At 43.1% G+C, this 12,506-nt stretch overlaps 1 long non-coding RNA gene across 5 annotated transcripts in view; it reads right to left on the bottom strand.

Annotated features, from left to right (window-relative positions):
- Positions 1 to 6,523: 6,523 nt before the first annotated feature.
- The window catches only part of LOC120395350, a 46,082-nt gene continuing 40,099 nt past the window's right edge, over positions 6,524 to 12,506 (bottom strand). For 3 of the 5 annotated variants that reach the window (XR_005592613.1, XR_005592610.1, XR_005592614.1), the window contains 3 exons: positions 9,276 to 10,885; positions 6,788 to 6,913; positions 6,524 to 6,677 (listed from right to left, as the gene is read on the bottom strand). This is a non-coding gene — a long non-coding RNA (uncharacterized LOC120395350). The remainder of the gene's footprint in view (positions 6,678 to 6,787; positions 6,914 to 9,275; positions 10,886 to 12,506) is intronic. The other 2 variants (XR_005592612.1, XR_005592611.1) reach the window with 2 other exon arrangements.

Below are 12,506 nucleotides of genomic sequence, written 5' to 3'. Positions count from 1 at the left end.
AAGAGAGGACAGCCCACAAACAAGAGGGAGAAGCTATATGGGAACAGCTGAATGGGGACAGCACTGACTTTTTGAAAAACCAGAAGTGGCCCATCGAAACTGAGGCATCTGGTCACTTTAAAGAGAGGCTCCTGAAATAAACACATGGCTCTTTGCACCAGCCATGTCAGATATTTGTTACTGTTGCTCTTAATGTCCTCTAGTCCCTTACTGCCTTAGTTCTTCTACTGCATTACCACTTTTACATTCCAAGTAACGTAGCCCCAAATGTTTCACTGTCTATGCAATTCATGCTTCTCCTAGTAAATTGCTGCTTATTGCTGACATGGTGAGTAAAAGCTCTTGGAAAGGTTTGTTTAAGATTCACATCTCTTTGATCTTGGCAAGGATAGAGGGAAACTACCCAGATTTTATGACTCAACCCTCAGGCTGCTAGGCGGTATAGATCAACTTAGGGAAGAAATTCTTCTTTATTTGTTACAGCTTCCAAAAAATAGCTATTAGATTTGTACAGCTTCTTATATAGCTGTAGACTTGGCTCTGTCTGTCATCCAGAGACTGCTGGAAATTTTATATAGCCCCCACTTACTTTTTTTTTTTTAAAATAAAAGTACCTAGAAACGTGTATGACCTTTAGCACCATAATAGTGGAGTGCCTCACAATCATTAATGGATTTTATCCTCAGAACATTGCTCTGAGGTAGGGAAGTAGTGTCTTTATACAGGTGGAAAATGAGGAACAGGGTCAATCCATTGACTTGCCCAAGGTCACACAGGAAATTGCACCTAGTTCTCTCTCGAGTCTTACTCCACTGCAGTCTAAACACACACACACACACACACACACACACACACACGATGACCTATTTCACTGAAATGATTGTATTTAGTTGTTAAGGACAAAAACTAAAGAGGAAATAAACACAACATTTCTCATCAGTGATGAAACTCAAGCTCAAAAGTGGAATGAAGCCTAAAAGTTGCAAGATCCTTCTACAGTTTATTTATAATTAACCCATATTGCTCACTTAGGGGGAAATTAACCCTTGTGTAGAAGGCCAGCATAAGGCCTATGCAACATTTAAGTCTCATTTAACTTCTCAAAATAGGGCTGTAACCCTAAGAAACCCTCAGTGCCAACTGGCAAAGAGTTCACTGTACTGTAACAGCAACTGCTATCAGGCCTGACAAACTCACAACACCTAACACACTGCTTTCTTAATATTTACCCAAAAAGGGCTGTGCAAGGTGTCTAACAGAAGCTTACATCATAATGATCCTCCTAATAATTGTGTGATATACGTACAGATGATATTTGAGAAATTGCACATACATATTGAAAATATGTTCAGAATCTGTGTCCCAGGCAGGTTTTGCTAGGCAAAAGGATGTGGAATCACATGTCTGCGTAGGTGTCCAACGTAAATTAAGCATTGTAAAGCCAACACAAAGCAAGACCCATTTCCATGTAAAGTCAACAGGAGAAACGGGTTGATGGGGAAAAGTAAACTCAACAGAGGAGAGCTCACCAGTATCTGAACTCCCCTGGGTCATCCTGCCTCTGGAAACAAAGACAATTAACTTTGGGTGTATAAGAAGGCAGCACCAGGACCTCTCTTTTATCATCTACTTGAGGGGTAACTGGGCAGTGCAGTTATATCCATGAAAACAAGTTCTCAATTGACCTGGATTGAAACATTGCCAAAAAGGCTTAGATGAGATAAGACTGCTTTAGATAAGGATTGTAGCCTGTAAAGCTAATTTGTAGTCTCTAGAAAGACTACACTTTTGTTTTATTTGTAACCTGTTGTTCTTATTACCCTTGCTTACTATCTCTTAAACCTTAATCTTTGTTAATAAAAACTATTTGTTTTCATTATAAACAGATTATAGAACTGTGGTATATTGGAGCTGACGCTCAGTTGAATCAAACAAGGTGGTGTGTATATACCAAGGATGGGCAACCTTTGGCCCATGGCCTGCCAGGGTAAGCACCCTGGCAGGCTGGGCCATTTTGTTTACCTGCCGCAGGTTTGGCTGGTCGCAGCTCCCACTGGTTGCAGTTCACCGCTCTAGGCCAATTGGGGGTGGGCAGTGGCAGCCAGCACATCCCTCAGCCCGCGCCGCTTCCTGCAGCCCCCATTGGCCTGGAGCAGCAAACCACAGCCAGTTGGAGCCACAATCGGCCAAACCTGTGGACACGGCAGGTAAACAAATTGGCCCGGCCCGCCAGGGTGCTTACCCTAGTGGGCCGTGTGCCAAAAGTTGCCGATCCCTGGTATATACTATTCCCTTGGGAGTAGTGAACCAGGTAACTACTGTGAATGTCTGGTCACAGGGACTGGATACTGCAGGGGAATACTCTTAAAGGGGGCTCAGGGACTGGGTGCACCTATTGTTAATCTTCACAGCAAAGTAGGACTTGTAGAATCCTGAGGAGAGTGTTTGTGTGGGTGAAAGGACGATGCTGTACAGTCTCTGACACTCAACTCCTACAAGAAAGACTTCCTCATAGTGGAGGCAGGGAGGTAACAAGATGACTCCATCTTGGGCACCCCAAGAAAGTGTCACAAGGGCTTAAGCAAGACCTAAAATTTGTGCACAGGTCTTGCCTTAGCCCTTGGGACAGGGGTTGAATTTCACCTTCAATGATCATACAACCAAATTCTCCCTTCAGATGGATCCATACTGTTTCCATTGCAGTTAACAGGAGAAAGTGACACTGGCACATCCAAAAGGCAGAACTTGACCCAAAGTAGACAAGAACTCAGTTTGCGCACAAGCCGATGCCACACTTACTCCTTGATGTTTGTTCCTTGCATTCAGATAAAGATAGCTGGAAGAGCATTCTGCATAGTGTTTTGTATAGAATTCCACCCAGTGTCCCACTTCCATTCAGAAATCCCATGACCAGGGCTACTACAACTTCAATCCTAGCCCTACATTTCTATAAGGGACCTTGAGAAATCATTAAGTCCAGCCCTCTCTGCTGTGGCAGGAACAAGTAAACCTATATCATCACTGACCGGCATTTGTCCAATCTATTTTTTAAAATCTCCAGTGATGGGATTCCACAACCTCCCTTGGAAGCCTATTCCAGAGTTTAATTACCCCATTGTTTCCTAGTATGTAACCTAAATCTCCACTGTGGCAGATTAAGTCCATTACTTATTGTCCTACCTTCAGTGGACATGCAGAACAATTGATCATCATCTTCTTTATAACAGCTCTTAACATATTGGAAGTCTGTTATCAGGTGTCTCCCCCTCACCCCAATCTTCTGTTCTCAAGACGAAACATGCCCAGTTTTTTCAATCTTTCCTCAAAGATCAGGTTTTCTAAACTTTTTCTCATTTTTATTTCTCTCCTCTTGACTCTTTCCAATTTGTCAACGTCTTTCCTAAAGTGTGGCACCCAGAACCAGACACAATACTCCAGCTGAGGCCTCACCAGTGCCAAGTACAGTGGGACAATTACCTCCCTTGTTTTACATACAACACTCTTGTTAATATACCCCGGAATTATATTAACCTTTTTTGCAGTTGCATCACATCGTTGATTCATATTCAATTTGTCATCCACTATTAACCCCCAGATCTTTTCAGCAGTACCACCACCTAGCCAGTTATTCCCCAGTTCGTAGCTGTGCATTTGATTTTTCCTTTCTAAGTGAAGTACTTTGTGCTTGTCTTTACTGAATTTCTTCTTCTGGGTTTCAAACTATTCTCTAATTTGTCAAGGGCATTTTGAATTCTAATTCTATTATCTAAGTCATTAATAAAACTATTGAATAATACCAGACCCAAGACTGACTCCTGTGGAACCACACTAGATACACTCTCTCAGTTTAATAGCAAACCATTGATAATTATCCTTTAAGTGGGTCTCTCAACCAGTTGTGCACCCACCTTATAGTAATTTCATTCCGTAGTCTGCTTACAAGAATGTCACGTGGGACTGTGTCAAAAGCCTTACTAAAACCAAGATATATCACATCTACTGCTTTCTCCCTAACCACTAGGCCAGTAAACCTGTCAAAGAAGGAAATTAGGTTGGTTTGGCATGATTTGTTTTTGACAAATCCATGCTAGCTTTTCCTTATACACCTATAAGGAGGGATAGCTCAGTGGTTTGAGCATTGGCCTGCTAAACCCAGGGTTGTGAGTTCAATCCTTGAGAGGGCCACTGAGGGATCTGGGGCAAAAATTGGTCCTGCTAATGAAGGCAGGGGGCTGGACTTGATGACCTTTCAAGGTCCCTTCCAGTTCTAGGAGATTGGTATATCTCCCATTATTACCTTTATTAGTTGCTTACAAATTGTTTAATAATTTGTTCCAATATCTTTCCAGGTATCAAAGTTAGACTGATTGGTCTATAGTTTCCCAGGTCCTCTTTGTTCCCCTTTTTAAAGACAGCTATTACATTTGCCCTTCTCCAGTCTTCTGGAACCTCACCTGTCCTCCAAGAGTTGTCAAAGATAATTGCTAATGGTTCAAAGACTGCTTCAGCTAGTTTCTTAAGTACCTTTGGATGAATTTCATCAGGCACTGCTGACTTGAATACATCTAACTTACTTAAATATTCTTTAACCTATTCATTCTCTATTTTGGCTTGCATTCTTTCCCCCTTATTGGACCTGTGATTTTACAAAGCAGAGCAGGATTTACAGGCCCCAAAGATAACACACAGCATTTGTATTTCAAGTTTTTCCTACTCCTTCTAAAGGCAGGTAGCAGCAACAAATGAAATTCCAGTTTCTCAGCTGAAAAACCTAAAAGCCACAAAGTCAGAGCACTGGGTCTCTTTGGAAGTATAGTGCACACAAACCTGGCTTACGAGATTCCCGCTGTCACAAAAATGGAGTCATTTCAATAGTGCAAGAATAGAGCAGGAAGGCAAAGGGGAGGGAGAAAATTACATTCATAAGCATGCCCACAAAAAAGCTGGTAGGTCTCATTTCCGAACTGGCATCCTTTAGTCTCCATTAGTACTCAACATACCATGTCTAGGAAGTAAATCAGATATGGCAAATATATGTATTTGATACCCTAGGATCACATTGCTTTGCCACACTAAGAATAATTTACAATCCCCTCTGTGACTCTATTTCCAAAGAGTCATTCAACAACAGAACAAGCAATGAAATGATAAATAGGAAAACTGGAACAAACATCATCGTTCTGGGCAAAATCCTCCTCTCAAATCAGCCTAGTAGGACTCAGTATCAGCATACTGTTCCAGGGGTGCTGGAACATTTTGTATAGTGTGGGTGCTGAGAGCCATTGAACAAAACTGTAAACTCTGTATTTGATGGAAAGCACGTCAAGCCAGGGGTGTGGCAGCACCCCTAGTTCCAGCACCTATGGCCTGTTCTCCTGATTGTACACACGGCTGCACTCCCGTTGGAATCCTGGAGTGCCCTGATCTGCTAGCAATATGTTGACAAGGGAGTCGCATAATATTTTCCACCATAGCACACGATAAACTCTGTGCCCCTGAGTTGTGTACACAGCAGAGAGGAAGGGTGAGAGAGTGGGTAATCTATTCATTTGTATTCCCATTTAAACAAACGGGCTTTTTCATGCCTATAACCAAACAAGAAGCCAATGTCACTGGGGAACGAAAACAAAAACTGAAGATGCTTTGCTGCATGTTAGTATGATTTTCAGGAATGATATAAAAAGTATGGACCAAATTGTGACTCATTGAAGACCCTCACATCGCGGGGAGCAGCGTGTGAGTAGGAGCAGCTCCTGTACAGTTACTGCTACCCCTGTTCCCATGCAGTTGGTCAGAGATTGAGCAAGCCGGCATATCCGTGCCATTGTGCTGAGGACAGTAACCTGTACCATGGATAGGCCTGGCTTGGACTGTTTCCTCCCAGAGCAGGTGGTGGGGAACCAGGAAACAGACTGTGACTTTGAGTCCTTGTTTGGTTCCCAGGCTGTGCCTGGGGCAGCAGAACATGGTTCTGCCCCTTATCTGGGGCTTGGGTCAAAGCCTCTGTGTCAATGCGGCCTCTGGCGGGACACAATGAGAGTATCAATTCAGGACAAATTGCTTAGAACAGGGCAGTCACAGGCCAAGGCTGGGGTTCCTCCACTATTAAGGCACACCAAACCAGCCAAACAGAAAGGACTTCGGTTTTACCCCACTGGCTAACCAGAAGTCATACAAGCAATTCTCTCGGCCACTCCAGTTTCCCAATATCATCACCAGTGCCACTTCTTATGGGGATGAATGATTATGAAAACCAATACCCCAGTAAAAGAAAAAAGGTTCTCCCGATCTCAAAGGACCAAGCCCCAGACCCAGGTCAATATACAGATCAGATCTTACCCACAAATCACACTGTTGCCAAGCCTTTAGAATCTAAAATCTAAAGGTTTATTCATAAAAAGAAAGAAATATAGATGAGAGCTAAAATTGGTTAAATGCCATACAGTAATGGCAAAGTTCTTGGTTCAGGCTTGTAGCAGTGATGGAATAAACTGCAGGTTCAAATCAAGTCTCTGGAGTACATCCAGAGCTTGGATGGGTCATGCAGTCCTTTGTTCAGAGGTTCAGTTTGTAGCAAAGTTCCTCCAGAGGTAAGAAGCAGGATTGAAGACAAAATGGAAGAGTTTTCAGGGCCTTTTACATCCTTTGCCATGTGGAAGGACACTCCTTTGTTCTTACTGTGGAAAAATCACAGAAGCAAGATGGAGTTTGGAGTCCCATGGGCAAGTCACATGTCCATGCATGACTCAGTTCTTTACAGGGAGAGCAGCCATTGCTCACATGCTACCTGGAACATTCCCAGGAAGACTCCTCATGTGGATTAGAGTCTCCCAAGGTCCATTGTCAGTTTCTTGATAGGGCACTTAATCTGAAGAGTCCCTTCTCAATGAGCTGGCCAAATGCTTCACTGGTGCTATTTAGAATCAAACACATTTTGATACAAGCACATAGTCAATATTTATAACTTCAAATACAAAATGATACATGAATACAGATAGCATAATCATAACCTGCAAATCATAACCTTTTCATAGACACCTCCCACGACAACCTTAATACAATATTTGCTGCAAATATATAACAGTGGTTACAACAATGATATATATGGTCACAGTTCATGTCAATAACATCACACCCCAGTATAGCCCAATATGGATAGTACACCAGAGAGTTCAACTTGTGTCAATTAATGATTGGGGGGTGGTGAATGAAGACTTTGTGGGAGGGACAGATCCTCTTCTGTGAATCTCTTTGGAAAATGCCTATCTTCTAGTGCAATCTGGACCAGTCCAAAGGCAAAAGAAAGCTGCTCTTCTGAAGTATTGTTATGGGCCCCAGAGATAAGTCACCTCTGCAGCCCTTACCAATTATGGTGCCCTACATAGCCCGAGCACCTGCTCCCCCTCCTTCCATGGAGGGTCTGGGCTACTTCAAGGCCTGTGGGGCCAGGGAGGCAGGAGCTGTAGGGGGCCGCTTTGGGGTGCCCCCACAGGCCCTGAGTGGCCTGGGGGATTAGTGGGGGGCCCTGTGCCAGCAGCAGGAAGTGCAACGACTCGGACCCAGCCCAATCCGCTCCCCCACCCCAGCTGTGTTGGTCGGGGGAAGGGGTCTACCCCTCCCCCCTGCACTCACCAGCAGGGGGAAGTGGAGCGACCCAGCCCCAGCCTGCTCCTCTTCCTCCGCCCCAGCCCCATACGTGTTGCTTGGGGGAGGGGAAGGACCGCCCTCCGGACTCACCAGCAGAGGGAGGTAGAGTGACACGGTTGGGAGCTGGCGGAGTGGAGCGGGCTGGGGCAGGGTTGCTCTGCTTCCTGCCGTTGCTGGTGAGTGCGGAGTCGCTGGGGGAAGAGGCTTGAGGGGGAAAGAGGTGGAATGGGGGGGGCCAGGGGCGGAGCAGAGGGGAAGGCTAAGAGGCAGGGCAGAATAAATTGTCCAGGGCCCCACACACCCCTATTGATAGCCTTGCCCCTTGCAGTGGGTGCAGCCCACGCAGGGGCTGGCCAGGAGATAGGGCTGGTCACCAGAGCTGGTGCTGCCACGTATGCAGCATGCAGCTACCTAGGACAACATGAAATTTGTGGCAATTTGGTGCCCCAAATTTCCTGGTGCCCTACGCAGCTGCCTATCCTGCGTATGCCTAGGGATGGCCCTGCACCTCTGGCAGGAATGGTTTAGCAGTAACCAGAGAGCGGGGAGAACTCTATCAGCAGCAGGAGGATCATCTTGACTCACCCTTTACCTTGGGGAGAGGATTTTAAGAGGCTCCCAATAATCCTTCCAGTCTGAGAACAAGGTTATGAATTTGAGAGAAGAATTTAGCTCTTTTGAGTCAGGAGCAGTATATGCCAGGCATCAAGGAGGCCATTTTCCATAACTGGAAAGTTTTAAAGGCAGATAGATTCTTGTTTGATGTTCTCAGACATACCAGTTTAAAGATAATCAGGCAAAGTAATTTTCTAGTCCTCTGAGTTTTGTACTTGTGTGTTGTGCTGGCTGAAGGACCTGATATTAGCCATACTATAAAAGGGCTATGAAATCTGAGATTACTGCTGTGCCCTTGTGGTTCATGCAGGAACCTGTAACGCTTTTAAGCTCAACCATCTTTATGGGAAATTGACTTGATCCAGGTAAAGGGAAGTTTTGTCAAAGTGCTCTCACTATTAAAGCTGAATAATTTGGTAAATTTACATGGTTGCATTTCCAAAACACTGGGCTTAAAACAAGTAGAGCTAAACGGGAGCCAGAGTCCTAGCAAGATTTCACTGGCAGTTCCCGTTTGTGTCAATGGTGGGAAAGATGTATCAAATCAAGAATGGTTTACAACAGCTCTATATAAGTGACAGCTCTATTAACTAGACTAAAGTGTTTTACTGCCGTTTTTTAAATGTAGGCTCTTTAAAAAAAACTGTATCCTGTGTTAAGATATTTTTGTTATGAACAAATAGGAACATAAGAACTTTATCAAATTAAACTGGGGACATATTGGTTTAACTCCTGCTCACCCTGCCCATATAACCCCACTGACTTCAGCAAGAAAATATGCATGAGCAAGGCAAGAAAGATTTGGTTTATTGTAAATACATTTCAAATAAGCCCACTATTTATTTTACAAAAGGGAAAAATATTTTCAAACTACAATCCAATTAAAATCACAGGGCTCCAGTCTCATTTTCACACTGGTGCAGCTCCTTACACTCCAGCAGAGTTACTTTCAACATAAACCAGTGTATGTGAGAGCAGAATCAAACCTAGAGGTGTCAGTCCTATTTTGTTACCTGTCATTTGGTTCTGGAGGGGGGCGGTCAGGAGGGAGGTGTGGAGAGATTGTAGCGATATGAGCCAGGAAAAATTATGCTTCTTGTCTATCCTTGACTTAGATGAACAATTCTCTTTGTCTCTTCTGTGCTTGGTGTTATCTTTGACTGGAATAAAGGTTTACAAGTCTGAAAAGCTGAGCAGATTTCAAAGAAATAGTTGGGAAAAACACAAAAATCTTAAATGTAATCTGTATTTTAAAACCCACCAAAACATACAGAATCTGACCTTTTTTAGGATAGCATCTCCAACTACTTTACACTAATTGCAGAGGATACACGGATGTTACACTGCTCTGCTTTGTATTTTACAAGCAATATACTGACACTGCTGTTGTGCTCTTTACCCAAACACAACAGCAAAATCACAATAATAATAATGATAGTATGTGCGAATAATATGTAAACCGTGAAGCAATCAGACTAAACACTGGAAGAAAGGCAAGTATTAAAATAATAGAATGGATATTAGATTAGTTCAAGGCTTTCTATTACTTTTTTAACATATTTTCAGAGTAGAAAGTTTGGGGAGGCCTGGGCAAAATTCTAAAAGTATTCTGGGACATTCCTCTGTAGGTAAACCTATTAGCCATGTGGTCCACTTCTGTGTCTCTTAAAAGGAAAAAGCCTTTCTTTTTGGTAAAGCGCAACCATTTTAAAAACTGGGTCAGCAACAGTTTTTATGGAACATGGCCCAACATGTCTCCTTTTGATTAACACTAAACCTTTCCACTGACTGGCCACGATTAATGGACAAATCCTATTCCCAGGGGAGTTTCGACAGTGACTCCCTGATTTCCAAGATATGCCCCTAAGTGCAGTACTAGTTGTGTTTGACATGTCCTAAAAGTGATCACATCTCCTTGGCACTTATCTAAACAGTTGCTCTAGAAAGAGAGAAATACCAGTGGTAGCACCAAGCATTCATTCTCTGTTTAGACAGAGATTTTCAGTATGAGTAGAGACTTCCCCTTTTCTCGCAGTATAACCTGGAGGAAGAATAGACTTCTTGTGTGAACATGTGCTGTAGCTGAGCTCTTGTAGAATTAAACAGTAAATTTACTTTTAGAGGCTGAACCCCCCTCCCCCGCACAACCACATGACTTTAAAACAAACACCAGTCACTAGAGAATTACCAGCTGTTCTGGTGAGAAAAGTGTATTCATCCTCCACAGACCATAATTCCCCCACAACCAAGAATGTAGCCTAAAGGCTATAAAAATATAAATACATTTTCCATCAGGGCAATTATATTATATATATAGCTCCTTAATAGCAAAATTATATAATACAGAGTAGTAAAATGGCACAAAGTGTGACTGAATCAGACCATAGACTTTGCAGACATCAATTTTTTTCTAAATACACAATCAATCCATAAATAAATATGAAAAATAATTAAATTCAGCTGGGGAGGTGTCGCTCATATGTTAAGCAATCCGCTTACAGTCCTTGACGCAAAATGATAAAAAAAAAGTCTTGGCAACAGAGCTTGTTCTGCAGAGATCACAACTTCTTGGCCTTTTTGTTATTATTATTTTGGATGGAGTTGATATGGACAGTTAATCTCCCTGTTGATGTGAACAAGAAAAGAATTGGTTTGCATGTAGCTTTTCACCAAATATAAAACAAAAGGCAGTGCTTTTTCCTCTGTTAGTCTTTTTCAAAGAAGCCAACATGACACTAGTTCTAGTGCAGAGACCCTTAACACAGAAAGAAAATTATGGACTATTGCCCTGAATGTAGTGAAGGAATCACAACTCCACATCGGTTTAGCCTTATAACAAAGATCCTTTAAAGGGGAATGAGGTCTGCATGACCTATGTCACTTCAACCCAGGTAAATTATCCAAACTACCAGGGCTAGACTAGAACCTGATAGTCTGCCCTAAGTAAAGGAGGATGTACAACTGCACCACATCTGCAGAGAGACACAATTCCTCCCCTGCTCCCCACTTGTTCTGTGAGGAGAAGCTCACTACTTCTCCCTTTTTCCCAGACAGAGCACCTTCCCTATGCCCAGCCAGCTGCTCTGACTGACAAGTAGGATAGAACCGGGTCTCTTCCCACTCCCTTCCTGCCCACTAGCTCGCAGTGGGGAGTAGCAGGACAGCAGCCCCTGAAGCAGCCCCTGAACTAGGCTGAAGTCACAATCTGAGCAGAGAAATAAAGAAGGGGCCCTGCATTGCCAGGTGAGGACTGTGACAATCTAAGTTTTAATTCTTTGACTATAGCAGTGAGAAATTCAACAGTTACAATTTGCCCAGGTTGCGGGAAAGGGGAAGATGCAGTGGATCAAAAGCAAAACACACACACCTTCCTTCAGAATGCCCTTCATGCCACAGCAAGGGAATGGCAAAAGAAAATATGTCACCATGAGAGAGAACACAGTCTGTGTCACTATGAACCAAAATGGCAGCTGCCTTCCCTCTGCAGCAGGGAAAGTAATGCCTCTCCCTTTATAGGTGCAATGGAAAGATAACTGAATAGAATCAAGCTATTTACCCCACTCCAGGTGTTCAATTTTCTTTTTAATGTTCACGTGGGTTCACATGCCATGAGTTTCAGTTTGAGTTTCACACTCAGACAAGCCCCCAAAACTCAAAATGAAATTCAGATTAAGCCACCGAATTTTGCATTTCTTCCCCCAATGTGGTTCCATGAATTGCTCCTAGGCACTAGTTTTGTGAGGTTTTCAATAAATCTGGCCTGAGTTTTGGACTCATAATGAACATGCCTGGTTTCAGATTTCATTATGAATGCTGAGCATAGTTCTCGTTTAACCTTGTTCCTGGTCTTGCCCGCTTTTTATGGGGCACTGTTGTTCTAGGAAACATCCATCAGAATCATAGAACACCCCAGCCCTTACCGGCTGATAAACAGTAGGTAGCAAAAGTGCACCTTAGTCTATTTGGTAAAAGACCAAACTGTAGCATGAAAATATCAGGAGGATGTTTTGTTCAACAAAATTTCCTGATCAAAGGTGTCCAACTGCCCATCAGGGGTTGAAAGCAAGTAGCACTTTACAAGCTTAGAAAGATTTCACTAGCATGTTATTTGTATCAGTGTTGATGGCACACACAAAAAAATTAAGTTAAAAGTATAATATTAAGGTTGCAAAGTCAAGTACCCCAAAAACGAACAAGGCCAAATTTTCTCCTGCAACTGAATTCTGCTCAACATGGGGACTATG

The sequence above is a fragment of the Mauremys reevesii genome, linkage group 1 (genome assembly GCF_016161935.1).
Source record: "Mauremys reevesii isolate NIE-2019 linkage group 1, ASM1616193v1, whole genome shotgun sequence".
Lineage (NCBI taxonomy): Eukaryota > Metazoa > Chordata > Testudines > Geoemydidae > Mauremys > Mauremys reevesii.
This window is presented reverse-complemented; position numbering and strand designations above follow the sequence as displayed.